Source organism: Balaenoptera physalus, assembly GCF_965194825.1.
Source record: "Balaenoptera physalus genome assembly, chromosome: 2".
Lineage (NCBI taxonomy): Eukaryota > Metazoa > Chordata > Mammalia > Artiodactyla > Balaenopteridae > Balaenoptera > Balaenoptera physalus.
The window spans coordinates 40,225,885-40,253,248 of record NC_138883.1 but is presented as its reverse complement, the minus strand read 5'-3'; the positions used below and the strand labels follow the sequence as shown (position 1 = coordinate 40,253,248).

General features: G+C 41.7%; 1 protein-coding gene and 1 pseudogene across 2 annotated transcripts in view; one reads left to right on the top strand and one right to left on the bottom strand.

Annotated features, from left to right (window-relative positions):
• The window catches only part of LOC309655336 (putative E3 ubiquitin-protein ligase TRIML2 pseudogene), a 396,542-nt pseudogene that overhangs the window by 106,188 nt on the left and 262,990 nt on the right, over positions 1-27,364 (bottom strand). The gene's annotated exons all lie outside the window — the stretch shown is intronic.
• PRKCH (protein kinase C eta) overlaps positions 1-27,364 on the top strand; it is a 221,605-nt gene that overhangs the window by 35,612 nt on the left and 158,629 nt on the right. The window lies entirely within an intron of this gene.

The following is a 27,364-nucleotide window of genomic DNA, read 5'->3' as shown; positions in this document are numbered from 1 at the left end:
TAGTACCTATCTCAGAAGGTTCTTAGGAGGTAGACCCTAATATATCTGTATGGTGCCTGGCTCAGAATAAGAGGGCAATACATGTTTGCTTCTACTGGCGGTATTCTCTTTTAGTTACCCTCATCCATTGAGTCATCCTTAATACCTGCTTTCTTTAGCTCCTATATCCAACCAGTCTCCCAGTGTGGCTGATTTCTAATTACCATTTACTTCCTAGTCCTGGAAATTTCTGAGTTTCCTCTTCTCTTGATTCTCACTACCACTGCCTCCATGCAGGTCCTCATTATTGCTCCCCAAGATGAGGCCACAGTCTCCTGCTTTCTTTTTGTTCCTGCAAGTCCAGTCTGCTACCAGGTGGCCTCTCTCTGTTTAACAGGACCTCTCCCCTGGTTGAAGCCCTCTGGTGACTCCCGTTACGTGTAAATCAAAGACCAAGCTCCTTAACATGGTATCCCTGGTGTCTCATGGCCCTTGGTGGCCTTTTAGCTTATTTCTCCCCACTCCCGGACTCCAGCTCTATTCATGAGCAAAAATATCCTGCTCCGTTCCCTGCGCATGCCATGCTGTTTAGGCTCTTTCTCACCTTTATTATCCACACTACTTGGAATGCTCCCTTCCCTGCTTTTGCCTTACTACCTCCTTCTTCTGAGAACTCCCCTCAGTTGCCACCTCCTCCAGGAAGCCTTCCCTGTCTGACTCTCCGAGGATAGGTTAGGTCACCTTCCACAGAATCCTGTCATTCTCTATACTCATCATGTGCTTACCAGGTTGGATCACGGTCTATTTATGGTCTTTCCTACCAACATAAATCCTGAAGGGCAGACGTTATGTATCATTCAACTTTATATTTTTTGTACCTGGCTCGATGCTTGACATGTAGTAGGGACTTCTGAAATGTTTGTTAGATGAATGACTGAATTCAAGGACGAGCAAACCTCCCGATGACCTTGTTTTTCTGGTTTGTGTGGACTACAGTGTTCTGGGGCAGGACTGGGTTTCGGCAGTTCAAGCCATGGCTGGGCAGCCACGACAGAAGTAGACACGCTGATATGCCTTCCTTGGAGTTCCTCGTCCTAGATGACAGCCCTGGAGTGAGACTGTCAACTCACTAGTGTCAGAGCCTGAAAATTATTCCTGTGAAGAATAAAATGTGTCATGTTATTGGCTTAATTTTTTTCCAGAGAAAACTTTAATATTTTAAAACCTATGGTAATATTAACACTTTCTATTTGCATGAGAACTTCCCTGATGAAAGATACCACAGGTGTAAAGTTGTCTGAGTAGTGTTACACCACGGTGGAACTACTTTCCATCGATATAGAGAGAGAGAACATGTATACTGTGAGACAGAACTTCTTTAGAGATGGAAAATAGACTGACCTACTTAAGAGGCTGATTGTTTCCTAATTTTCTATTTTAAAAAGATGACAGCTGAACACTGAAAAGCTGAGGACATTTTAGAACTCTGCTGCCCAATACAGTGGCCACTAGCCACATGTGGCTGCTTAAGTTTCAATTGAATTAAAATTAAAAAATTCGGATCTTCAATCATGTTAGCCACATTTCAAGTTCTCAGTAGCCACATATGACTAGTGGCTACCATATTGGGCATCTCAGATATAAAACATTTCCTTCATTGCAGAAAGTTCTGTTGGACACACTGCTTTTGGATGTGAAAGTCTTGATGGATAATCTCAAAACCACCTAACCACAGAGGGAGTTTTACAGAACTATGAAATAAGAATTTTTACTGGGGGGCTTCCCAGGTGGCGCAGTGGTTGACAGTCTGCCTGCCAATGCAGGGGACACGGGTTCGAGCCCTGGTCTGGGAAGATCTCACATGCCGCGGAGCAACTGGGCCCGTGAGCCACAATTACTGAGCCTGCGCGTCTGGAGCCTGTGCTCCGCAACAAGAGAGGCCGCGATAGTGAGAGGCCCGCGCACCGCGATGAAGAGTGGCCCCCGCTTGCCACAACTAGAAGAAAGCCCTCGCACAGAAACGAAGACCCAACACAGCCATAAATAAATAAAAATTAAAAAAAAAAAAAAAAAAAAAAAAAAAAAAAAAGAATTTTTACTGGGTACACCATATAATTGCTGTGTCATTTTATATAGTATATATAGCGTCATATCTCCTTATCATTTGAGCTTGTGTTTATCTTCAGGGACAACGATATTCAGACACCAAACATTATATTGTCTGTCTGGAAATGTTTTCTTATACAACTCAAAGGGGAAAATGCAGAATGTGGGTTGAATAAATGGAATCATTTTTCTTTGCTTCACATTATCAGAAAAACTCACAGGCTAAAATATATCCTGGAACTAAACATTTACATTTCTTAAAGAATGCCATCTCTGTGAGAGCGTGTGTGTGTGTGTGTGTGTGTGTGTGTGTGTTGGAAGAAAGGGAAACAAATGATCTGTATTGTTGTATAATATAAAAACACTTAAAAAATTAAAAGCAAGATCTTCTACTTTCTTTTGTTTTCTTCCATATTTGCCTTATCCACTTGGATTCCGGTGGCCTGAGGAATTTAAGAAGTAAGCATAGGCTTAGTTCTACTGGAACCATGCTAGGAAGCTCTAGCTATCTTGTAGTACCATGGAACTCACTAGAATATTTCACTGTGGAGCAGCAACTTTTTACACTGAATACCTTGGATGCCAGTACTGTAGAGGGATGGGAGGGATTGGAATGATCGTTCAGAAGGAATAAAAGTGACAGACCTGTACAGTTCATCTCACACACACAGATTCACACATGACTGCCGTGCACAGGGAAGTATGGTATGAGTCATTACGTGATTAAAGACCCCAGGAGACCATAGGTGACTCCCATCTGGTTGGCTTCTGACACCCAGTTCAGAGGCTGCAGCTGGTGGGATATTTTTTGGATTACAGAGAGCTGTGATTTCATATTAGCAGCTTCTTTCCCCACCCTGTTTAAAACAGTACCTGGGGACATCCTTCCGCTTAACTTTTTTTGAGAGAAGGGATGTGAGCTTGAGAATAAAGGGCACCGAATTCTACTTTGACCTTCCTGTACCTTTGTCTTCTTAGGGTGCCTCATTACTGAGGGAGAGAATAGAGGGCATGTAAGTGTGGAAAACTTTGTAAGAGAGTGAAGGGCGAAGGGTATTTGTCCTAGATAATAATCACAGTGGTTATAGTATAGGCAAAATGAGTTCCTGACCAACGTTACAAGTTTATTTTACCAATGAACTTTTACTTCCCAGTGAAACATTAGAATTTCCGGCAGTTAATTATTTGTGGACTTTGTTCTTGGTTTTTCTAAAACTTTCAACTCTGTCTCCCTTCATCACAATGGGGCTCAATTTTATACCCTTTATGTCCCCTTTTGAAAAGAGGCAGTATAGCCTAGTGTTACGAATGTGGGCTTTGCAGCAGATAGATGGGGAATGGAAACCCATGGTCACTGCTTGGACAAGTTATTTAAATTCCCAAGCCTTAATTTTATAACCTGTAAAATGCGAATAATAATGCTTACCTCACAGGCAAGAGAAGGACATTTTCATGTGTGGAATACAAAATTAAGTCAAGTTGACTCATTTTCAGAAAGACCTTTGAAAATTAATAAACATGCCATATTTCTTGATCATTTTTATGATTAAGTTTGGTCATTTTCTTTGAGTTTTACCACATGTATTCACTTAGTGTTATAAAACTATAAGGAGAAAGGGCTCTCAGTGAAATTAGACAGTCTCAGAATCTGTCCTGCTATTAGGAAATTAATCAGAAAATAAAATTGAATGTGCTCAAAAGGATCTGTTCCTTTTAAGGCAAATCACTGTATTATTTAAAAGAAAACAAAGGGACCAAGGGAAATGAGAAAACTAGGAAATTCAAAGGAAGTTCATTTTTTTTAAAAAGCCCTTGATTATTTGAACTTTTTGCTGTTTTGAGGAATATCATTGTTCACTGATTTCAATCCAGCCTAAGAGAAATAAAGAATCCACCTTATCTTCCAGAGAGTTTTTGAGGACAGACTACTCAGTTTTGAGTGATCACAAACATTATCACAGACTTAAAAAAGTCAGGATTCATGTGATTCTGACACAGAGGAGGTGGAATAATCAAGTGTTCCTCCCATGAACACTATGCAGCGATCATCACAGAAGGAAATGAAGTTCCCTTTTCCTTAATGCCTGGGCTGCTTGGGCCAGCATTACTGAAGATGTGTGTCCTGTTGAAGCTACAACGTGTGTTGATGACCCTCTTTGCACCCGATACTGGGCTAATTCCCAGAGGTAGAAGGATGGGTCCCAGCCTTGGAGGTGCATATCCTATAGAAGGGAATGTGGACATGAGCACAGGCAATGTCAGTATCAGATGATGAGTGCCCCGACAGGGAGATGGGAGATGACAGAAAACAGCTCCTTACCCCATGTGAGTCTTTGTGAAGAAGTCACCTGAACTGAGTCTTGAATGATGAGTAGGACTTAGTCATGTGATGAATGGGCAGGAAAGAGGGCCACTGTTTGCAGGCTAAGGGAATAGCATGAGTGTTAATGCACTAAACATCCTGTGTATGCTGGTAAGTGCAAGCCTTTCAGTTGAGTATAAAGCATAGGGTGAGGGTCAAGGGCTGCAAGGGGAGTGGTGTAGTTGAGGGCTAGACCATGAAGAGCCAGGTCTATTTTGTGAAGGCTTAGAGATATGCTCTAGCTGGGGAGCCATTGAATTTTAACCAGGGGTGTAAATGGTCAGATCTGCCTTTTGGATGGGTTGCCATGGCAGCTTGGTGGATCAGAGACTTGAGGCTGAATGGCAGGAAGCTATCACGGTCGGCCAGATGAGAGAGGATCAGCCATGCAAGTAAGCAAGGGAAGTTAGGGCTGGAGAGAAGATAGGTGTGAGAAGTTCCCATGATGTGAAGTTTCTATGACTTTGATCAATTGGCTATGGGAAATGAATGAGATGGAGGAAACCAGGATGACTCCTACAGTTCTGGTGTTGTTATGGATCTGGGGAATGTAGGAGAAAGAATTGGTGTCGGGGCCAAGATGACGTATTGATTTTAAAGTGTCTACCAGCCAGTTGAATGTGAATCTGAAGCTGTGGGAGGATGGATGGCTGGAGACAGGAACCTAGGAGCCATCCACATAGAGGTGGTAGTTACAACAAATATGAATAGTTTGATGCTCAAGGAGAGCGCAGAACGAAGAAGGCAGTGGACGGAGGACAAAGTCCTAGGGAATATCAGACAGAAGTGGAAGGATGGATGAAAGAAGACATTCCTAGAAAAGACGGAGAAGAAGGGCTCTGCAGGCGGCATCTGTGCTTGTCATAGAAGCCGGGAGGGGGAGCCTTTTGAGAGGTTTGTAGTTGAGATAGCTAACCCAGGCCGCCCTAAGTATTTGATGAAGTAGCAGTCAAGGTAGAATGGGTTTGGGCGTTTGAAGAGAAGGGAGATTATTTGGAATAATCCAGTCACTGGAGAAAATGGGAGGTGAGCTGACCAACGAAGAGTGAAAGAAATGTGAAGAGATGCTGAGGCTTGAGGTTAGAAACTCTGAATGTCCAGCGGCCCCAGTGTATGTGGCTCCTCAGCCTGTGTGCAGGAGCAGAGGCAGCGGATGAAGAGATCGGTCCAGGGTGGGGTTTTGCCAATCAGAGGTGGTAGAAAAGCAGGGTGTGAGGACGTGAAGGTACTAGCAAGAACTGGGAAGGAAATGTGACCAGGAGGGGGCCTCACAGGTTGGAAGGGAACAGTTCATGGCCTTGGAGGGCTCTGTGTGGTCAAAGAACAGGTGTAGAGGGAGGAGCCAGGAGGCTGTAGGGTGATGTAGATCTCAGAGCAGTTCCAGTGTGTGGTCATGGGAGTGGGTGGCAGAAGTGGCCTGGCAGTGAAGGCCAGCTCAGTGGAGGGTGGCCCGCAAGGAAAACTATAGAAAAGGGACTTTGATTCCACTTGCACAAACTTGTAGGATTCACTCTGAATTACAAGAGAATGTGTTGAATAAAAAACTGTATTTGGGTGTTTAAGAACACAGTAGATAGATATGTGTCCTAAATGTTTTGAGCAGTCTTCCTAGATGCAGGGGCATGTCCCCTCAGCATCTCTGAAGGCACCTGTTGGGATTCTGTCATCATTTATTTAAAGTGAGGGAAAAAGTCTGGGTTTGTGTCTCTTTAAGGAGGAAAATAAGAAAGCTTAGACAATGAATATAATTTATGATAATACTTTATACTTTTCAAAGATACTGTTTGCTATTCAGTTTAGTTTGGTAGTTCTGGGTAATCCATTAAAAGTCAATTTTTAGTTTGTTACTTTCTGCAGAGATGGTTGAAAGGAATATATAACCCATATATTTCACTGAGTAACAAAAAGAACTGAAAGCTCTAAAGTAAGTGTTTTCTTGTGCTAAGAAAGGCAGTAGATTGATGCTAAATTATATACACTTCAATGCAATTCCGCCTAAAGTTTCATTTTCAACTTTATGTATTTCTGTATTTGATTTTTTAAACTGCAGGTATGTCTTCTAAGATGAGAAAAAATAGAAGCAAATCATATTAGCATGTAGTTTCTCGTCTCCTACCATGTGCTGGGTGGTGTGAGGGCAAGAGGATGCATAAGACTTGCTTCTTGAATCCGAAGAGATCTGAATGTAGTTGAAGAAACAAGACGTAAACACAGGAAAAGTTAGATAATTATGCAGGAAGTAAACAGCAAGGCATGACGTGACTAGTGGACAGATAGATACATGATTTGGGCAGCAATTCTGCAGGAGTTCAGAAGAAAGGCCATTTCAGGCAGTGACGGTAAAGGAAGGGGTGTTAATGACAGAAAATGAAGGGAAAGAAGAAAAGGATTAAGTAGAGGGACTGAACCTTGGGAATTATGAAGCCTTGTTCTACAGCATCTGCTTACCTTTTGCCTCAGTTTCGCAATCGGTAGAAGGGAATGATGGTATGTTGCCTCCCAGACTGTCAGGAGGTGAGACAGTGATTGCAAAGTTGTTTGCAAATAAGGCCTGGTCCTTCCATAATGTGCAGGAGGTACAAATGGCAAACCTTTGGAAGGTGCGTGAGGTTTTAGGTTACTAGGATTTCGTTTCTATTGTTCGCATTTACTGAGATGGAAAGAATTAGCATATTGCTAAACGTTTGGCCTTGTTTGCCCCCCCCCCTTTTTTTACAGTAAGGAAAGACTCATAAAACTCGGAAGACATTTTATGCAAAACTACTAGACAAATTACTGCTTTGGAAAAATTGTTTCCATGGCCATGTATCCTTTTTTATTTCTTTATTTCCTTGAGCAAAGATAATAAGTAGTAAGCAAAACAGGAGAGGAGCCAGATTCCAATTTAGGGGGTAAATAATTTGTAATTCACTAGTTCACCTGGTGTCCTTAAAAAAGTCTGGAAGTTGCAGGGTGGCTGGTGACCACTTTGGGTGAACCTAGCCTGACCCCTGGCATTTTGGAGACGATGGCCTCAGAATTCATGGGTTTCCTAGATATAAGGACATGGATGTTAGTCATGTCAACTTTATTGTTAATTGCTTTGGGGATACGAATGGTATTCATCAGGCAAGGAAGCTTGTACCCAGACTGTAACTAATGTGGACCCTTCTTATACATCCATTGATCCTTCAACATCTCTGTATTCCATGTTTATGCAAACATTTATACTTGTCCCAATTGCCAAAGACTTTGAGGCATTCAGGGCTCCTGGGTTCTTAGCGTAATGGTGATGAACATGGGACCTTGGAACTTTAGCCTAAAATTCACTGAGTATTCAGAGAGTACCTCTCTGTCTAGGGAGGTGGCTCATGCTGCTGTGGTCTTCCCTTCTCTAAGGTAGTAACATGGACAAAAAGGGAAATTTCTGAGATAAATACTTTGAGTAGGGAATTCTGTTTTCCTGAATACATCCACTTGCCTACATATTCCATTGCTCCACTCCTTCACTGCTTCTGGAACTGGTAACCCAAGGGCCATAAACATGACTTTCTCCTACTTTGGCAGATTGGGGACCTAGAGCTAGAAAAGCATGTCAAAAAACAGTGGGGAAAGAGGTGATACAGGAAGCTGAAGAAAGCATGCATTACAGCCACAGGGAAGGGGTAGAGTCAGCTAGTACTCAAAGTGACATCTGCCCCTTCCTCAGTATAAACGTCCATGTCTGACTCAACGTCCTCAGAGCACATGCACCCAGAAAAACAAATACGAGATGGTGCGACTCTGGTATTGCAATGTGTGTGCGTGCATGTGTGTCAGAGATCAGCCCTGATGTAACTGCCACTGAGGTCACAGTGGGTGAGGTTACATGCAAGAGGCACCGCACACCTGAGCTGCCCTTGGTGCTGCTCTCCTCCCACGATTTCCCTGTTTTCAGCATCCACCTTGGTGCCTGGCACACAGTAGGTGCTCAAAAAATGCTTGCTGGATGACTAACTGGAGGAATAGGTGCTAACTCTGACCCCTGTTGGAAATTCTGTGACCTGCAATCATTCTACAAGGAACAAGAGAGCCCAGGGGAGATTTGTGTCCTGCTTGTGACTTTCTTGTAACAACTGCAAATAATGTGTTACTCAGATAGACTACAGGCTCTAAACCCAGGCTCCTTGGAGGAGCCTCCAGGTGTCCATGGGCCTCAGGAATAGGACGCAAAGTTGGAGTTTTCTAGGGAGAGAGTCAGAGGGGTCTATGACCCAACCTGGCCTCCTGAGGGGCAGTGCTTTAACCCAGCCTAACCCTCCCGTGGGCATGCCAGCGCCTTCTAGTTCCAGCATCTGCTGGCGGTTCCTGACAGAGCCCACACTTCGCCTTGTGTTATGAAAAAAAAAAAAGAGAAACCGTGCCTCCAAGATGATCTTGCCTTTGAGCCCAATGTGTGTCCTGACCGGGAAGAAGACTTCCTGCTGATGGTCCTCGGCCTGATGCCGGAGATGAGGAGACTTCTCCAGACCGATTTGTAAGGAAAGCCCTTAAAGGCAGAGCTGACTTTATGGAGTCTCTGCTCAGCAGACAGATGGATGTTTATGAAGTAACAGAGGAGGAACAACTAGGCCAGAGGTCAGAGGACTTAATGCTGATGTGCCCTTTGGCAACTCCTGTAACTCTCTTGTAGGTATTTTCCATCTGTAAAACTAGGGCTGGTACCAATTACCTCCCGAGTGGAGCCAACAAGGGGAGTGTGCTGTGGAGGTCTGAACATTCTTGAAATTTTTACAAAAATTTAGAAAGATGTTTGCTTATAAATGGTGATTTCCCCCCTGCAAATAAATTCATTAGACATTTTTGCAGCCTTCGAAATTATATATTTGGTACTTATGGGGCATTGTTTGAAGGATATTTAACAATGCATGCGTTCATTTATTCAGAAAAATGTGTAGAAGTCTATCTAATATGTGCCAGACCCTGGAAACATACTTCAGCCTATGCTTCCTTTTGACTCCCAGGCTGTGTACTTGGCCACATGGTTTGGGTTTTGTAAATCAGCTTTAGAAGAATGCTGCTAGAATTTGCTGTGCAAAATGCACCATTGAGTTACTGTTGGGATATTTCTGAGCAGGTCTGTAACCACTTTCAGTACATCCTATATGAAGATGCACTAAAACAGTGGTTCTTAAACTTTAGCCTGCATCAGTATCACCTGGAGGGCTTGTTAAAACACAGATTGCTGGGCCCAGCCCCAGAGTTTCTGATTGACAGGTTAAGGGGAGCGGGGTGCTTAACTATTTGTCATTCTAAGAAATTCCCAGGTGGTACTGACGCTGCTGGTCTAGGGACCACACTTGGATGTGGTCTTACATTAGACATTTCTTTAGACCTAAAGGCCTTGGGAGTTCTGTTCCTCCTCAGAAATTGGTGTGGTTTCATTGTGGTTAATGTGAATCATGGTTATGATCTTGGTTCCCTTTTTGCTTTGCTTCAGAAATTCGGACTGAAATTTTTAGATCCACTTTAATAAAAGTTAAACTGTTTACTTTTAAACTTAGCCCCAGCCTTGACCTCCTATTTCATTTTCCCCATTCTGATTTTTTCACCTGTTTATATTTTGCAATTTTATTATATAACTTCCGATAAACTCTTTTGTGGAATATAGTACATATTGATAAATATGATTGCAGTCACTGTTCTTGGGCATTTGGCTTTTATGTTTTAACTCTTTAATATATTAGCTATAGGAGTAGTTTCTCCAGAAAAGTCGAATTATTAATAGCAACTAACCAAAGTGGATTGAAAATTAAAACTTGGATAAGAGGGTGAGAAACAAAGTTCTCAGTAAAAAAAATTATAGACTTGTTTTTAAACAACTTGTGCATGGGTAATATGACATACGAGCAGAAATTTATATTGCTTGAGAACCTTACTATATAAAAGCAAACTATATAGTTTCTTAGATTGTAGAATGAGCAGAGAAGGGATGGAGTAGTGAGAACAGGGGAGGAAGAACTAATAAAGCGGGTTGCCAAGCGTTAGTGTGCATTAGAGTCAGTCACCTGAGGGGTTTGTTACATGGGGTGCTGGTTTACTGGGCCTGGGCTTGGGGCCTGCATTTTTACTAAGTACATCAGGAGAGTCTGGCTCAGGGGGCCTGGGACAAGTTCTTGTGCTTTTACACCTTTAGTACTGGGGAGAAAAATGAAAAGCGTGGGTGTCTTAAAAACCTCCCAAGTCTTTATCCTTTTTTTTTTTTTTTGGAGGAAGAGGAGTTCCTGTTCAGATTTTCTGCAACTCTTTGTGAAATCAGATAGTGTAATGGGCATGACATCATTTGCATTACACAGTGTTAGCTCCAAAAAAAATACTCATGTTAGATGCTGGTTGGAAGCAATTTATAGCTGATTTCTCTCCTTCCCCTGCCCCTTTGTCTCTCTGTCTCTGTCTCTCTCTGACTCTCTTTGTCTCTTTCTCTTGCTCTCTCTTCTTCTTCTACTTTTAGTTTAATGGAAGACCCTTCACCAACAGCTTGTCTAAAAACAATCTGGAAAAAGGGAATCAATGGGAGTACTTCTTAAAAGAAAAGTCTTAAGTTCTCACTGAGGGCCTTCTCCAGGAGCGTGGAGCAGCGCTAAAGGCTGCAGTATGAAAACTGGCTCTGCCTGGGATGGGCTAACTCGCACCAGAAGGGGAAAGTGGGAAACAGGGCCAACTTAGTAGCTTCGATGTGGCAAAGCTACCTACACAATCTAAAAAGGTCAGGGCTCCTTCTGCACTGCTGCCTCTGGCTGGCTTTTCATCCATTTAGTGAAAAACTCACATTTATCACCTGTAGTATTGTTACTAATTCAGATTTAAATTTCTCTAAGGGTTACCTGGATTCAGGGCTCCATGGAGGCAGTTTTTATTTAAAAGTGACTTTTCTTAAATAGACGTTTTCTTTTAGAATAGTTCCAGATTTACAGCAAAATTGTGACGATAGTACAGAGACTTCCCACACACCTCACACCCAGTTTCCTCTCTTAATATCTTACATTAGCGTCGTACTTTTATCACAGCTGATGAACCAGTAATGATACATTACTACTAACTAAACTCCATAGTTTGTTCACATTTCTTTAGTTTTTACCTAATGTCCCTTTTCTGTGTTGGGATCCCATCCAGGATACTGCATTATATTTAGTTGTCATGTCTCCTTAAGCTCCTTGAGACCGTCACAGTTTCTCAGATTTTCCTTGTTTTTGGCGAGCTTAAAAGCTTGAGGAGCACCAGTCAGATATTTTGCAGGATAGCCTTCAGTTTGGGTTTGTCTGATGTTTCCCTTGTAGTCAGACTGAGGTGATGGGGTTGTGGTGAGGAAGACCAGAGTAAAGTGCTGTGTGTCATTACATCACATCAATTACATCAGTACACATTCCATACACACATACTAGCAAAAAACTGTTGATGGAAACCTTGATTGCATGGATGAGCTCATGTTTGTCAGGTTTTTCCCATGGGGTTGCTCTTTCCCCCCTTTCCGTCCTGTACTTTTTGGAAGGAAGTCACTATGCACAGCCCACACTTGAGGTTGGAGGTTGGCTGCTGGGCTGGTGGATGGGGGATAAGTATATACGTACATTATTTGATGTTCTGCTCACGAGATTTGCCCCCCCCCATTTACTTATTTATTCAACACTTTATTTAGGTCAGTGTGGAATTGTGGATATTTATTTCATACTTTAGGTTATAATCCAACACTCCATTATTTGGTTGCTCAAACTGTTCCAGCTTCGGCCTTTGGGAGCTCTTTCAGTAGGCTCCTGTGTCCCTTGGTGACATATCCCCATCATTGTGGGTTCATTTTTTTTTTGTTTTTTTGGGGGTTTTTTTTTGAGCACTTCCTTATTCTTCCTGGCACTACAGACGCTCCAGGCTCATTTTGTATATTTATTGCCCCAGCCGTAGAATCAACCATTTCCCCAAGGAGTGCTGTTCCTTTTATTGCAAAATGTTATTAGAAACCACGTTCTGGGCATTGGGTGTCCTTGTTGCTACTAGAGTGTCATTGCTTCTAGGTCCTCTGAGCTGACAGAGCAAGGAGAGATGTATTTATACCAAGCCTTGTATATACACATATATATATAAGTATTTCTCCCTCTATATGTATGTATCTGTGTTAAGCCAAACGTGAGTTTGCACTGATGTCTTCAACTCCAGTACACTACTACATGGACCGTTCTAGCCTTTCTCCCTTGCTTGTCTGCAGATTCCAACAGTGAGGACTGCTTGCCACCGTCTGCCATCCATTTACATACGTGTGTAGTGGCTTCAGAAGGGTTTTCTGGTTCCGCCCCGCCCCCACCCCTCAACCTTTCCAGCTAGACTTCAGGGCTTATGTGAAGTTCCTTTTGCTTTAGTCTTGAGTCCTCACTCATTTCCCAAGTTACTAGGTCAGCACCTTCTCCCTCTCTCCCTGCAGGGAGGTTAACATAGTTTTGAGTACACTTGATTCTCATGTTGCAGTTGCGTTCCATCCAGGGATCTTTTGACTCGTTGAAGGCTTTTTATTTTTTTAATCGCATCCATTCGGGTTCACTGTGCTGTAAAGCTCTACGGGTTTTGGTGAATGCTTAGTGTCCTGTGTCTATCATTACAGCATCATACGGAATAGTTTTCCTGCCCTCAAAAAAGCCCCTGTGCTAATGAAGCATTTTTAAGAACTTGAAAGTATGGCTAGGTGAAAGAAATAGGAATGAATATTAGAAAACAGCTTCTAACGAAAAGGCAAAGGCTGGTGGGGCCTTGTTTGCTGCTTTAGGAGAAGGCAGAGCCTAGGGCCCAGGGATGTGTTTAGGTTAGAGTCAAGTGACATGACTGAGAAAAGAATATGGGGTGGGTTTTTCATTTTAGCAAAAAGCCTCCAAAGAGTCCTAGTTGAAGTACCTCTGCTTTAGATGTGAAGTGGGAGGTGGGTGGTGGACATCCTGTCTCAGGCCTCTCTTCTTTTTTTCCAAGCCCTATAGTAGCCTCAACTCACCCTTTGGTTTAACGTCCTGCCTAGAGTCCTGCCAATCAGTTACATCTGAAAGCAGTTCCGGTTTTACTTCTAAGTGATGTTCAGAAACTGGTCTGCTGTCAACCTGTCCCCTGGCTGAAGCCCTAGTTGGCTTTCAGCTGTGGTTGTGAACTAGTTTCTGAGAGTAGGCAAAGTTAATTTAGTAAGAAGTGAGAGAACGGGACAGGTGAACTTTAGGAAAACTTCCTGTGTGGTAAATATTAATTGAGTTTATTGAGAGCCATACATGTATTAGGATTCTCTTCACAGGGTGGTGAGAATGGTACTTGAGGACCTAAAATCCAACTCTAGTTCAACCTGCCAATTTATTAAGTCATTTACCCCTGGGTGACTGTGCAACACAGTGGGCACAATGGTACTTTACTTTCCCTTACTCGGAAGGTGGCTGTGAAGATAAATGGAAAAAAGTGTGTGAAATCGCTCAGGGTACCCAAGGTAGATGGAGTGCCTGCACCCTCTGCACCCTCTTCTTTCTCCTTTGCTGGTTCTGCTTTCTCCTTTTCTCTAAACAAGGCTTTACCCCTTGACTCTGCTCTTTGAACTCCATCCTCTGTCCTTGGGGTCACTGTCTTGCAGTTCAGTTGTCCTTAGTTTATGGATGGCACCTACCACTCTGTCTAGCCCTCTGTTTCAAGCTGCAGGCCCCATCTATCTTTTTGCCAAGCATTACTACCTCAATGTCTCCTCAGAAAATCAATATATTTAAAAATTAGAGTCAACCTAAACCAACTGACCTTCTAGATTCTCTTACTTCTTCCAGGGTAAGTCTTCCAGGCTTCCAGATCCTGGAGCCCTTGGTTTTTCAGCCTCCCTGGCCCTTAGCCCCCAAGCCGTACTGAGCTCCTATAATGTTTCCTTCCTGTCTCCCCCCCGCCACCGACCTATACCATTGGAATAAACTCTTAACTGTGTCCTCTTCCCCCAGTCCGGTCACCCCCTCCATCTTGTCTCCCAGCCTGGCCTCCTCTACTATTGCTAGTCTAATTTTTCTTAAATTTAAACTCTTAACTTGGCATCCAAGGTACAACTTGCATTTCTAGCTTTACCCCCCAGCTTAATTCAACTATTTAACTAAACTACATATTCCTTCTTGCTTCTGTGCTCTTTGCTCTCCTTTTCCCCACCCCCCTTCTCTTGGCAGGGTAAATTTTAGAGGGGGAATTAAACTTGCAGGTAGAGGGTACAGCAATATGGATGGACTTTAGCTAAGTATGAGGAGGACCATTCCGACAGAGCTGCTAAGGAGTGGGTGGGTATCATGGAGGAAGGCCAGCTGTTACCTCCCGGTTCCCAAGCCTGGGGATCCCATTAAAGTCTTTATCTTCCTACACCTCTGCAGCATGTCTCTTCTTTTCTGAAGCTGCTTCCTCCCATGTCCCATAATACCACACTTGGGCAAATTCCCCCCACCCCTCGGATTGCATCTCTGGCTCTTATTATTTCTCCCTTTCCTGTGCTCTTTCTTGAAAAATGTCAGGCTCTTAGTGATCACCTTTTGAGAAAGATCCCTAAATGAGAACTCCAGCCTAATCTTCACTCCACAGTTTGTCTTTAGTTCTATCTTCTTGCCAGTTGTTTCTATTTGGGTTCCTTTGTGTCCAAATTTGAACTCATTTCCTTCCTTCTAAAACATGTTCCTTCCCCCTGAGTTCCCTGCTTGATTAATGGCAACAGAGGTTGGCAGACTTTTTCTGTACAGAGCCAGCCAGTAAATATTTTTGTCTTCGTGGGTCATAAGGTCTTAGTCACAACCACTCGTCTCTGCCCTTGTAGCATAACAGCAGCCATAGAAAATACGTAAATAAAAATGGGTGTCTCTGTGTTTCAGTAAAGCTTTACTTACAAAAACAGGCAGTGGGCTGAAATTGGCCTGTGGGCCATAGTTTGCTGACCTCTGATCTAGGTCACCCGGGCCTCAGACTCAATATACCTTTGACCTTCCTACTGCTTTTTCTCTTCATATGATTTTAATTTCCACTGATTCCATCCTTACGAAACCTTTCATATTTCTAGACCATACTCTCCCTCATTCATTGGTCTAGTAGGCAAAATGCCCCTCTTACATGTTACTGTCCAGCAATTTACATAATCAACAACCTCTAGTGTCTCACCTTTAATAAGGTTAAAATTCTCTAAGTGCAGCTCTTTCTTCAGTTTTGCCTCTAACCTTCTCTCTTGCTCCTCTGTATGGACACTTCTTCATTCACGCTGGTTTAGTTTGTGTTCTGATACTGGATCTATCTCTGCTCATGATGTGCTCCTGACTCACAAGGGTCTCTTCCTGCTTATTGAAACTTGCCTTCGGGCCTCAACTCAGGTGAAGATCTGCCCTAGCCCAGCGATTGCTTCTTTTTTTAATTTAATTTTATTTATTTTTTTATACAGCAGGGTCTTGTTAGTCATCAATTTTATACACATCAGTGTATACATGTCAATCCCAATTGCCCATTCAGCACACCACCATCCCCACCCCCCACCGCTTTCCCCCCTTGGTGTCCATACGTTTGTTCTCTACATCTGTGTCTCAATTTCTGCCCTGCAAACCAGTTCATCTGTACCATTTTTCTAGGTTCCATATATATGCGTTAATATACAATATTTGTTTTTCTCTTTCTGACTTACTTCACTGTGTATGACAGTCTCTAGATCCATCCACGTCTCAACAAATGACCCAATTTCATTCCTTTTTATGGCTGAGTAATATCCCATTGTATATATGTACCACATCTTCTTTATCCATTCGTCTGTCGATGGGCATTTAGGTTGCTTCCATGACCTGGCTATTGTAAGTAGTGCTGCAATGAACATTGGGGTGCATGTGTCTTTTTTTTTTTTTTTTTTTTTTTTTTTTTTTAAAGATTTATTTATTGATTGATTGATTGATTGATTGCTATGTTGGGTCTTCGTTTCTGTGCTAGGGCTTTCTCTAGTTGCGGCAAGTGGGGGCCACTCTTCATCACGGTGCGCGGGCCTCTCACTATTGTGGCCTCTCTTGTTGCGGAGCACAGGCTCCAGATGCGCAGGCTCAGTAGTTGTGGCTCACGGGCCTAGTTGCTCCGCGGCATGTGGGATCTTCCCAGACCAGGGCTCGAACCCGTGTCCCCTGCATTAGCAGGCAGATTCTCAACCACTGCGCCACCAGGGAAGCCCCATGTGTCTTTTTGAATTATGTTTTTCTCTGGGTATATGCCCAGTAGTGGGATTGCTGGGTCATATGGTAATTCTATTTTTCATTTTTTAAGGAACCTCCATACTGTTCTCCACAGTGGCTGTATCAATTTACATTCCCACCAACAGTGCAAGAGGGTTCCCCTTTCTCCACACCCTCTCCAGCATTTATTGTGTGTAGCTTTTATGATGATGCCCATTCTAACAGGAGTGAGGTGATACCTCATTGTAGTTTTGATTTGCATTTCTCTAATAATGAGTGATGTTGAGCAGCTTTTCATGTGCTTCTTGGCCATCTGTATGTCTTCCTTGGAGAAATGTCTATTTAGGTCTTCTGCCCATTTTTGATTGGGTTGCATGAGCTGTTTATATATTTTGGAGATTGATCCTTTGTCCACTGATTCGTTGGCAAATATTTTCTCCCATTCTGAGGGTTGTCTTTTCGTCTTGTTTATGGTTTCCTTTGCTGTGCAAAAGCTTTGAAGTTTCATTAGGTCCCATTTGTTTATTTTGGTTTTTATTTCCATTACTCTAGGAGGTGGATCAAGAAAGATCTTGCTGTGATTTATGTCAGAGTGTTCTTCCTATATTTTCCTCTAAGAGTTTTATAGTGTCCGGTCTTACATTTAGGTCTCTAATCCATTTTGAGTTTATTTTTGTGTATGGTGTTAGGGAGTGTTCTAATTTCATTCTTTTACATGTAACTGTCCAGTTTTCCCAGCACCACTTATTGAAGAGACTGTCTTTTCTCCATTGTATATCCTTGCCTCCTTTGTCATAGATTAATTGACCATAGGTGTGTGGGTTTATCTCTGGGCTTTCTATCTTGTTCCATTGATCTATGTTTCTGTTTCTGTGCCAGTACCATATTGTCTTGATTACTGTAGCTTTGCAGTATAGTCTGAAGTCAGGGAGTATGATTCCTCCAGCTCAGTTTTTTTCCCTTAAGACTCTTTTGGCTCTTCAGGGTCTTTTGTGTCTCCATACAGATTTTAAGATTTTTTGTTCTAGTTCCATAAAAATTGCCATGGGTAATTTGATAGGGATTGCATTGAATCTGTAGATTGCTTTGGGTAGTATAGTCATTTTCACAATATTGATTCTTCCAATCTAAGAACATGGTATATCTCTCCATCTGTTGGCATCATCTTTAATTTCTTTCATCAGTGTCTTATAGTTTTCTGCATGCAGGTCTTTTGTCTCCCTAGGTAGGTTTATTTCTAGGTATTTTATTCTTTTTGTTGCAATGGTAAATGGGAGTGTTTCCATAATTTTTCTTTCAGATTTTTAATCATTAGTATATAGGAATGCAAGAGATTTCTGTGCATTAATTTTGTATCCTGCAACTTTACCATATTCATTGATTAGCTCTAGTAGTTTTCTGGTGGCATCTTTAGGATTCTCAATGTATAGTATCATGTCATCTGCAGACAGTGACAGTTTTACTTCTTCTTTTTCAATTTGTATTCCTTTTATTTCTTTTTCTTCTCTGATTGCTGTGGCTAGGACTTCCAAAACTATGTTGAATAATAGTGGTGAGGGTGGACATCCTTGTCTTGTTCCTGATCTTAGAGGAAATGCTTTCAGTTTTTCACTGTTGAGAATGATGTTTGCTGTGGGTTTGTCATATATGGCCTTTATTATGTTGAGGTAGTTTCCCTCTATGCCCACTTTCTGGAGAGCTTTTATCATCAATGGGTGTTGAATTTTGTCAAAAGCTTTTTCTGCATCTATTGAGATGATCATATGGTTTTTCTTCTTCAATTTGTTAATATGGTGTATCACATTGATTGATTTGCATATGAAGAATCCTTGCATCCCTGGGATAAATCCCACTTGTTCATGGTGTATAATCCTTTTAATGTGTTGTTGGATTCTCTTTGCTAGTATTTTGTTTAGGATTTTTGCATCTATATTCATCAGTGATGTTGGTCTGTAATTTTCTTTTTTTGTAGTATCTTTGTCTGGTTTTGGTATCAGGGTGATGGTGGCCTCATAGAATGAGTTTGGGAGTGTTCCTTCCTCTGCAATTTTTTGGAAGAGTTTGAGGAGGATGGGTGTTAGCTCTTCTCTAAATGTTTGATAGAATTCACCTGTGAAGCCGTCTGGTGCTGGACTTTTGTTTGTTGGAAGATTTTTAATCACAGTTTCAATTTCATTACTTGTGATTGGTCTGTTCATATTTTCTATTTCTTCTTGGTTCAGTCTTGGAAGGTTATACCTTTCTAAGAATTTGTCCATTTCTTCCAGGTTGTCCATTTTATTGGCATAGAGTTGCTTGTAGTAGTCTCTTAGGATGCTTTGTATTTCTGCGGTGTCTGTTGTAACTTCTCCTTTTTCATTTCTAATTTTACTGATTTGAGTCCTCTCCCTCTTTTTCTTGATGAGTCTGGCTACTGGTTTATCAGTTTTGTTTATCTTCTCAAAGAACCAGCGTTTAGTTTTATGGATCTTTGCTATTGTTTTCTTTGTGTCTATTTCATTTATTTCCGCTCTGATCTTTATGATTTCTTTCCTTCTGCTAACTTTGGGTTTTGTTTGTTCTTCTTTCTCTAGTTCCTTTAGGTGTAAGGTTAGATTGTTTATTTGAGACTTTTCTTGTTTCTTGAGGTAGGCTTGTATAGCTATAAACTTCCCTCTTAGAACTGCTTTTTCTGTGTCCCATAGGTTTTGGATCGTCGTGTTTTCATTGTCATTTGTCTCTAGGTATTTTTTGATTTCCTCTTTGATTTCTTCAGTGATCTCTTGGTTATTTAGTAACATAGAGTTTAGCTTCCATGTGTTTGTGTTTTTTACATTTTTTTCCCTGTAATTGATTTCTAATCTCATAGCATTGTGGTCAGAAAAGATGCTTGATATGATTTCAATTTTCTTAAATTTACTGAGGCTTGATTTGTGACCCAAGATGTCATCTATCCTGGAGAATGTTCTGTGCACACTTGAGAAGAAAGTGTAATCTGCTGTTTTTGGATGGAATGTCCTATAAATATCAATTAAATCTATCTGGTCTATTGTGTCATTTAAAGCTTGTGTTTCCTTATTTATTTTCATTTTGGATGATCTGTCCATTGGTGTAAGTGAGGTGTTAAAGTCCCCCACTATTATTGTGTTACTGTTGATTTCCTCTTTTATAGCTGTTAGCAGTTGCCTTATGTATTGAGGTGCTCCTATGTTGGGTGCATATATATTTGTAATTGTTATATCTTCTTCTTGGATTGATCCCTTGATCATTATGTAGTGTCCTTCCTTGTCTCTTGTAACATTCTTTATTTTAAAGTCTATTTTATCTGATATGAGTATTGTTTCTCCAGCTTTCTTTTGATTTCCATTTGCATGGAATATCTTTTTCCATCCCCTCACTTTCAGTCTGTATGTGTCCCTAGGTCTGAAGTGGGTCTCTTGTAGACAGCATATAGATGGGTCTTGTTTTTGTATCCATTCAGCAAGCCTGTGTCTTTCGGTTGGAGCATTTACTCCATTCACGTTTAAGGTAATTATTGATATGTAGGTCCTATGACCATTTTCTTAATTGTTTTGGGTTTGTTTTTGTAGGTCCTTTTCTTCTCTTGTGTTTCCCACTTAGAGAAGTTCCTTTAACATTTGTTAGAGCTGGTTTGGTGGTGCTGAATTCTCTTAGCTTTTGCTTGTCTGTAAAGCTTTTGATTTCTCCATCGAATCTGAATGAGATCCTTGCTGGGTAGAGTAATCTTGGTCGTACGTTCTTCCCTTTCATCACTTTAAGTATATCATGCCACCCTCTTCTGGCTTGTAGAGTTTCTGCTGAGAAATCAGCTGTTAACCTTATGGGAGTTCCCTTGTATGTTATTTGTTGTTTTTCCCTTGCTGCTTTCAATAATTTTTCTTTGTCTTTAATTTTTGCCAGTTTGATTACTATGTGTCTCGGCTCTTTTCTCCTTGGGTTTATCCTGTACGGGACTCTCTGCGCTTCCTGGACTTGGGTGGCTATTTCCTTTCCCATGTTAGGGAAGTTTTTGACTATAATCTCTTCAAATATTTTCTTGGGTCCTTTCTCTCTCTCTTCTCCTTCTTGGACCCCTATAATGCGAATGTTGTTGCATTTAATGTTGTTCCAGAGGTCTCTTAAGCTGTCTTCATTTCTTTTCATTCTTTTTTCTTTATTCTGTTCCACAGCAGTGAATTCCACCATTCTGTCTTCCCGGTCACTTATCCGTTCTTCTGCCTCAGTTATTCTGCTATTGATTCCTTCTAGTGTATTTTTCATTTCAGTTATTGTATTCTTCATCTCTGTTTGTTTGTTCTTTATTTCTTCTAGGTCTTTGTTAAACATTTCTTGCATCTTCTCGATCTTTGCCTCCATTCTTATTCCGAGGTCCTGGATCATCTTCACTATCATTATTCTGAATTCTCTTTCTGGAAGGTTGCCTATCTCCACTTCATTTAGTTGCTTTTCTGGGGTTTTATCTTGTTCCTTCCTCTGGCACATAGCCCTCTGCCTTTTCATCTTGTGTATCTTTCTGTGAATGTGGTTTTTGTTCCACAGGCTGCAGGATTGTAGTTCTTCTTGCTTCTGCTCTGTTTCTTTTTTTAATTGAAGTATAGTTGACTTAAAATGTTGTGTTAGTTTCAAGTGTACAGCAAAGTTATTCAGTTATAAATATATAAATATATGTATATACATATATATATATACATATTTATTCTTTTCTATTATAGGTTATTAAAAGATATTGAATATAGTTCCCTGTGCTATATAGTAGGTCCTTGTTGTTTATCTATTTTATATATAGTAATGTGCATATGTTAATCCCAAACTCCTAATTTATTCCTCCCCCCTTTCACCTTTGGTAACCATAAGTTTGTTTTCTATGTATGTGAGTCCATTTCTGTTTTGTGAATAAGTTCATTTGTATCATTTTTTTAGATTCCACATATGTGATAACATATGGTATTCGTCTTTCTCTGTGTGACTCACTTCACTTAGTATGATAATCTCTAGGTCCATCCATGTTGCTGTAAATGGCATTATTTCATTCTTTTTATGGCCAAATAATATTCCATTGTGTGTGTGTGTGTGTGTGTGTGTTTGTATGTGTGTATATATATATATGTATGTATATATATATATGTATACACACACACACACCACATTTTCTTTATCCATTCATTTGTCAGTGGACATTTACGTTGCTTCCATGTCTTGGCTATTGTTAACGGTGCTGCTGTGAACATTGGGGTGCATGTATCTTTTCAAATTATTGTTTTCTCCAGATATATGCCCAGGAGTGGGATTGCTGGATCATATGGTAACTCTGGTTTTAGTTTTTTAAAGAACATCCGTAGTGCCTGCACCAGTTTACATTCCCACCAACAGTGTAGGAGGTTTCCCTTTTCTCTACACCTTCTCCAGTTTTTATTATTTGTAAACATTTTGATGATGGCCATTTTGGCCAGTGTGAAGTGATACCTCATTGTAGTTTTGATTTGCATTTCTCTAATAATTAGCAATGCTGAGCATCTTTTCATGTGTCTGTTGTCATCTGTATGTCTTCTTTGGAGAAATGTCTATTTAGGTCTTCTGCCCATTTCTTGATTAGGTTGTTTAGTTTTTTTGATATTGAGCTGTTTGTATATTTTGGAAATTAAACCCTTAATGGTAGCATAGTTTGCAAATATTTTCTCCCATTCCGTAGGTTGTCTTTTTGTTTTATTTATGGTTTCCTTTGCTGTGCAAAAGCTTTTAAGTTTAATTAGGTCCCATTTGTTTATTTTTGCTTTTATTTCCCTTACTCTAGGAGACGGATCCAAAAAAATATTGCTGTGATTTATGTCAAAGAGTGTTCTGCCTGTGTTTTCCTCTAGGAATTTTAGAGTATCTGGTCTTACATTTAGGTCTTTAGTCCATTTTGAGTTTATTTTTGTGTATGGTATTAGAGAATGTTCTAATTTCATTTTTTTACATGTAGCTGTCCAGTTTTACCAGCACCATTTATTGAAGAGACTGTGTTTTCTCCATTGTATATTCTTGCCTTTGTCATAGATTAATTGACCATAAGTGCACGGGTTTATTTCTGGGTGTTTTATCCTGTTCCTTTGATCTGTGTTTTTTTTGGTGTGCCAGCACCATCCTGGTTTGATGACTATAGCTTTATAGTACAGTCTGAAGTCAGAGAGTGTGATTCCTCTGGCTCCATTCTTCTTTCACAAGATTGTTTTGTCTATTTGGGGTCTTTTGTGTTTCCATTTTCATTTCTGTGAAAAATGCCATTGGTAATTTGATAGGGATTGCATTGAATCTGTAGACTGCCTTGGGTAGTATGGTCATTTTAACAATATTGGTATCTTTCCATCTGTTTGTGTTGTCTGCAGTTTCTTTCATCAGCATCTTATAGTTTTTAGAGTCCAGGTCTTTTGCCACCTTAGGTAGGGTTATTTCTAGGTATTTTATTGTTTTTGATGTGATGGTAAATGGAACTATTTCCTTAATTTCTCATTCTGGTATTTTGTTAGTGTGTAGAAATGCAACAGACTTCTGTATATTAATTTTGCATCCTGCAACTTTACCAAATTCATTGATGAACTCTAGTATTTTTCTGGTGGCGTCTTTAGGATTTTCTATGTATAGTATCATGTCATCTGATTGCTACTTTTCTTGATCTGAATAGTGCTTTAGATGTTGCTCTTACCTGTTCCACTGAGACTGTACTAGGTTGTATTTTCTATCTTTGTGGTGTTCCTACTTCTCCATCTAAACTTTAAGAAGCTGTTCAGGGTGGCCCAGTAGATGCTCAGATGACATGGGTAATGGTCACACATTGAACTTTCTATCTTTCCTCCAGATCAGCTTATCCCTTTAGAGTCTCTGTCTCATTTAATGCCACCAAGATTGTCATTGGCCCTGGTGACTCTCTGTGACCACTTCTCTTTTACCTTCTACCCCACCTCTGATTACAAAGTACAGCTGCTGCTCCCTCCCCTGTCTTCCCCCGTCTGCCTCCCCCTCTCCATCCCCTCTGCTGCTGGCTTAGCTCAGGTCACCTCCAACCTTTGCTAAGGCCAACAGAATAGCCTTTGAATATGTATCCACACCACCAGCTTCTCTCCCCTTATAATCCCAACACCCTGTCTGTAGGGCTCTGTCATGTTGGTATAATCCTGAAACTTTGCAGATTGAAACCCCTCAGCGGCTCCCCATTGCCCTGGGATAAGAGCTAGCCTTCCAGGGTGCCAGGAGGCCACTGTTGACCTGATAGCTTTTCCTCTCCAACCTAGTTTCTGACCCATCTCACTTACACAGCCTGCATCCCACCATACGTACCCCTAATAGTCCTCTGTGCATTTGCACATACTTCCGCTCTGTCTCCCCTTCCCTGGCCCACCTGGAAAACTACTACCTGTATTTCTAGGTAGGGCACACAAGTCCATTTTGGCAGAGCTTTCCTCTTTCCTTCCCTCTGGAAGGCCAAAAAGAGTGAAAGTTTCACAAGATAACCCTTGGGAGAGACCTTGGGCTTGATGTATTTTCTAATGTTCCTTCAGATTCACAGTTATCTAAAGGTGACCAAGAGTCTGAGCAATGAGATATTAAGTAGACACATCTATAAAACATCTTGAGGGACTTCTCTGGCTATCTAGTGGTTAAGACTCCGTTCTTCCACTGCAGGGGGAGCGGGTTCGATCCCTGGTTGGGGAACTAATCCCGCATGCCGCTTGGGAAAGAAAAAGACCTCAATTCAATGCTGAAAAGAATGCCATAGTAAAACAACAACAACAAACAAACAAACAAACCTCTTGAATGCTTAAGTATGCTATGTAGTTTGACTTACTCCTTGCTTTGGTTTTGCTTTCTTCCTCCATTACAATGTAGAATAATTCTGGATTTATTTAAATCTTTTTTTAAAAAAACCTGAAATCTTCTGTGGCAAAACTTAGACTCTGCATCTCCTAATATTTCTGCATCCTTGTGGGAGCTTCACCTCAGGACGAGGCTCACTGGGGGGCTGGGAGCTCTCCCCAGGCAACCCACAGAAGCTGTGAAGAAGGAAGAGGGCTGTGAGGCCACTGAGCAGGAGGGTGGGCAAGGATGGCAATCCTCACCTCCAGCCACAGTCCAAAGGCCACCTGTCCCTTTCATTTAACACCTTATCCTGGCAAGGACAGAGTATGTTCTCTTCTGGAAGGGTCTGTGGAACAGAAAAGAGAAGGATTGAGATCATGTTGAAAGTGCCCTTTTAAAGTGTTCTTTGATGTAGGGAACACAATTACCATGGTTCCTCTCTCAGGTTAGGGTCTGCTCTGGCATGAGGTCCTTGGGGGGCAGACACCTTATTGGAGGAGAAAGCAAGTGCCCTCTTAGTTCTGGAGGGTGCTCTTTTCTGAGAGTCGTCTGCTGGTTTCAAGGGTGGGCATTTGACTCCAGAAGAACTCAGCCCACCCTTTTTGGTCCGTCAGGAGTACCAGCAGCTCTGGATCTCCTGGGCTGGGCAGATCCCTTCAGAGCCTCTGTCCTCCTTCACAAAGGAGGTGTCAGGTAGGCCTCCCAGCACAGAATTGAACTCCCTAGGAGGTAAAGAGGGAGGAATTGTAGTGGAGTGTTTTGAAGAGCCTAAGGCATCCCATCATCTAACTGACATTTTCAGTCCCTTGGATATTGAAGTCAAAGATTGAGAGACACACACACTTGTACAATAGACCATTTCTATCTATCCTTAGCCTTCTCCTTGGCAAAGAAAAAGTATTTTAGTCCTCAGAGATATCCAGTCTGGACTATTTATTCCTGGTTTTTCATTTTGGGCAGGGACACTTTGAAAAACTAATTTTAATACAAAAGAATTCCCCTTTTGCCAGGAGTTACACTATTTACACTAGGACATAGGGGTAATGGGCTCTGAATTGAAATAACTCTAAATTTAAATTTGCAGTGATTGGGTATGTTTAGCTGGGGGTGGGGAAGAGTTACCATGAGGCTTTATGCATTTGAGAGGCATACTCTTCTGTAGTCTTTACTTCCTCTGTGGAGTTCAGAACCTGTTTGTGGCTTGGAATCGTAGAATCTTAGATATGAAAAGGACTTAAAAGCCTAGTTGTCCACCTTTATTGTCCAGGTGCAGAAGCCAGATGACCTGCCACCAGAGCTGTGGTCACAGCCGAGGGCTCTTTCCCCACCATCCTCTTCGACCACATGGAGGGTCCAGACTTAGAAAGATGAGGATTTAATCACTGACTAAAGATAGTATTTTCCTTCGCTTTAAACTACAGTCGTATTTGATAAGTCTCACCTTTTTGTGTAGTTTTTGCCATCTTCTTTTTCTGATCGTTTTTAATCTGTGGTGCTTTTTAGTGTGCTTTTAACACATAAACCTTGTCTGACTGCAAAAACAGAAAATCAGCAGGGACATAGGGTATGCCTCATTCACCCCCTTTTCCTTTAAACTCCTTCCCATGGCGAGGCGATGCGCTGTGTGTCTGCAGCACATGACCCTGACTCAAGTCCTCCAGGCAGCTGACTAATGGAACCTGAGCTGCCCGCTGCATTCTGCTAGCCCCAGCACAGACTTGCCACGTGCCCTTGTGAAGAGCCATCAGGCGACACCATCAGGCTGATGCCACTCCCACTGGCCTTGGCAGTGAGGAAGCAAGGCTGGAACACTGAGGCTTGGCATTTGGCAGGGAGCACCCTCAGGTGCCGAGGGCACAAGTCTAGCCCAAGTTCCCAGGGAGACGGGTGATGCGATTGACCTAACACGCCAAGGCTTGGGCAGGCTGGTTCGGGTGGAACAGAAGGCATCAGGCAAACCTGCAGGCAGATGCAGGCACAGCAGCCTACAGGGAGGCTGGTGTGGAACTGGGGCGGGATCTTCCCTGAGTCTGGATCTTGGCTTGGCCTTCTCTGCTGGTGAATTCCGTAACCTCACGGAGCCTCCATTTTCCCATCTGTAATGGCGGTGGTGATACCTTGCAGGGGGTGAAGGTGAGAAATAATGTAGGTCAGGCACCTGGCAGGGTTCCTGCACATTGATGAGTTCAAGACACAGTAACTGTTATTTCTATTACTAAAGAACATAGCTACCTGTCTCCTTGTTGGTTATTGGTACAATTCCGTAAAGAAATTTTTTTTCCTTTAAGAATTTGAACTCTCATTTTTAAGTCTGATGGTTTTAGCTGGAAGAGAATTGTGAAATGCTTTATCGTGTTTTTAAGTTCTTTAGTTACTTATCCCTAGAGTAAGACCTAGAAAAGTTATAGAAATGATCCACCTAGCCAAGAATCTGAATATCACAGATGTCTGGCCCAAGGCCCATAGAGTTTAGGTGAACCTTCTACCTTTGCCCAATAAAGGATTTGGTTTTTTTCTTTTAATATGCTAGGGCCTTTTGCTTATCCCAGGCTGAGATGAAAATTAAGTAGCCAGAAGTTTCCTGCCTGTGATCAATTCTAATGCCTTCTGTGAAGGGAAATGGTTGTAAATTATTACCAGTTAATTAAATGAATGTTTCCGTTGAGTCCTGTCTGCAGGCTTTTATCCAAGCCTGTTTAGAATCATGGAACATTAGAGCTAGAAAGGTTTTTTAACAATCCCCTCATTTCATGGGCAAGAAGACCAAGTCAGGGATGTAGGTGACTTGCCCAACTTCTGCAAAGTGATGCCAAAGGAAAGGAAACACTGGCTCAGGGTGTGTGTGGTGGAGGAGGGGGACTGGCGATCAGGTGGCTCGTCAAGAGAGCAGAGTATGATCCTTAAGCAG